The sequence below is a fragment of the Anarhichas minor genome, unplaced genomic scaffold (assembly GCF_050575085.1).
Source record: "Anarhichas minor isolate MPS153535 unplaced genomic scaffold, ASM5057508v1 ptg000073l, whole genome shotgun sequence".
Taxonomy (NCBI): domain Eukaryota; kingdom Metazoa; phylum Chordata; class Actinopteri; order Perciformes; family Anarhichadidae; genus Anarhichas; species Anarhichas minor.
The window spans coordinates 11,585,001-11,587,500 of record NW_027466519.1 but is presented as its reverse complement, the minus strand read 5'-3'; positions in this window follow the sequence as shown (position 1 = coordinate 11,587,500).

Genomic DNA, 2,500 nt, shown 5'->3' with positions numbered 1-2,500 from the left:
ATGTGTACTGTTATTTAAAAAGATATTTATATCATCCGCGTATTGAATAACTTTGACCATATTCCCTCTCTCGGTTTTAATCCCAGCTATTTCATTGTCATTAATTATGCTTAAAGCCAACGGCTCCGCCACAAGGCTGTATAGCATGGCAGACAGGGGGCAACCCTGCCTAATGGACCTCTGCAGCTCCACAGGATCAGTCAAGAAACCGTTGACCTTAACGCGGCTTCTAGCCTTTTTATATAATAATTTCACCCAATTTATGTATTTTTCACCAAACCCATATTTATTTAATACCTCCCACATAAACTCATGTTCCACCCTGTCAAATGCTTTCTCTAAGTCTATCCCTAATAAACACCCCCCCTCTCTATTCATACTATCTACTAGGTTTTTTATTGCAATTATATTATCACTTATATCCCTATCCGGAATGCTATAGGTCTGAGTGTCAATGACAATAGTTTTAATTACCTCTCTCATCCTATTAGCCAACACCTTTGCTATGATTTTGTAATCTGTATTTAACAGTCTTATGGGTCTGTAATATTCCAGCCTATCTTTTGTACCTTTCTGCTTGTATATTAATGTGATAATCCCTTCCGATATCTTGTCAGGCATGATATTTTGCCTCGCCATCTCATCAAAAACATGTAACAAAATGGGAGAGAGTAAAACAGAAAACTCGTTATACACCTCGGCAGTAAGGCCATCAGAACCTGGGCTCTTATTGTGTTTAAGGCTTTTTATGACTGCCTCTATCTCCTGCCTAGAGATAGGCAAGTCACAATAATTTTTATCATTTTCACTTATTTGGGTTCCTATCTGATTCGTCATTTTTACTATGTGCTCCTTTAGAGGCCCTTGCCCTTTATACAGCTCACTATAGTAGTCTTTTACTATTTTTAAAAGGTCCTTGCTTTCAGTGCATACTAGGTCCTCGCTGCTCACCAGTTGATTTATATATTGCTTCTCTTGTTTTATCCTCTCCAGCCCCAGAAAAAAACCCGTGCTTTTTTCCCCTTCAAGCAGGAACTGCGACCTACTCCTGACCGCGGCGCCCTTGCAACGTTTGGTCTCAATATCCGTCAGTTTATTCCTATATAATTCATAGTTTTCACTATTATAATTTGTATCTAGCTCCATCTTCTCTAATTCCTTGTTTAATAAATCATTTAACATGCTCTCCTCTCTTTTCTCTTCCCATTTTTTATTCTTACTATAACTAATGCTTATTTTCTTTATTCTTAATTTAATTTCCTCCCAGTATATTTTATTATCTACATATGGCATGTCATATGCACTTTGGGTTAGTAATTTCTTTACTTTATTCTTATACGCTGTGTCCTCCAACAAACTGTTATTATAGCACCATGTGCCCTTGCCTTTTTTAGCCGTGCTGTCACCAAATTTTAAATCCACGTACGCGTGATCGCTCCATGCATTAAACACATACTTCATGTCAGTAACCCGTTTAACTAGACCCGAAGCCACCAGGCCCAGGTCTATTCGGGTTTGTTTTAACTTGCCCAGGACAACCTGTCTTCTAGAATAACCCCTTGTCCTAGGGTTAATTACCCTCCATACATCCATTAAGTTTTTTTCTATCATGATATCTTTGAGTGCAGTTCTACTCGTGTCACACCTAAATTTATCATTATAATTGTCACTACTACTAAGCGTGATATTATAGTCCCCTAGAATAATAGTATTATTATTTATCCACTTGTTCAGACTTCCGAAGAAGTTTCTGCGTTCCTCCTCAATACTGGGCGCATGTATATTAATCAGTCTAATTATATCACTATTTATTAATATATCCACTATCACACACTTGCCATTGCTAGCTCTATATACACATTTACTACTAGTACTAAGTTTTCTGCTAATTAGTACTGCGACCCCTCGTGCTCGCCCAATACCCTCCTGGGAGTAAATCACCCCTTTCCACAGTTTTTGAGCATGGCTGACAGCCTTTAGGTCCCACCCAGTTTCTTGAAGACAAATTATGTCCACATGTTTGTTCCTATCAAACACTGCTCTCATTTTACCTGGGTCTTTTAAGCCATTGGCATTAAAAGAAAGAAAAGACTGAGAGTCAAAGGCCATGAGGGCTGTCAGTAAAGGCACATAAAGCATAGCAAAACAAAACATGGTGTTATTTTTTCAGTGCTTTATTCCGATTATCAGACCCTTTTATAATCTCTCCATCCCTTTTCCTCACCCTTTGGCCCTTCTCGATGTCCATGTCTGAGTCCGAGGGGTCACTTAATAGCAGCGGGGAGCCGCAGTTCCCAATGTCTTGAGGAACAAAGCTGTCCAGGGAAGACCCCATCGCCGCCTTTTCCTCAGCCCTCTTTCGCAGCTCTACCTCTGCGTCTTCCAATAGCACCGCCTTCGGTTTCCTCGCAACCAGTCTCCCCACTCGGGCCTTGCCCGGCTTGGTCTGGACTTGCTCCTTCAGCCTGGCACTGGCTCGTGCCTCTCCCACCTTTAGCTC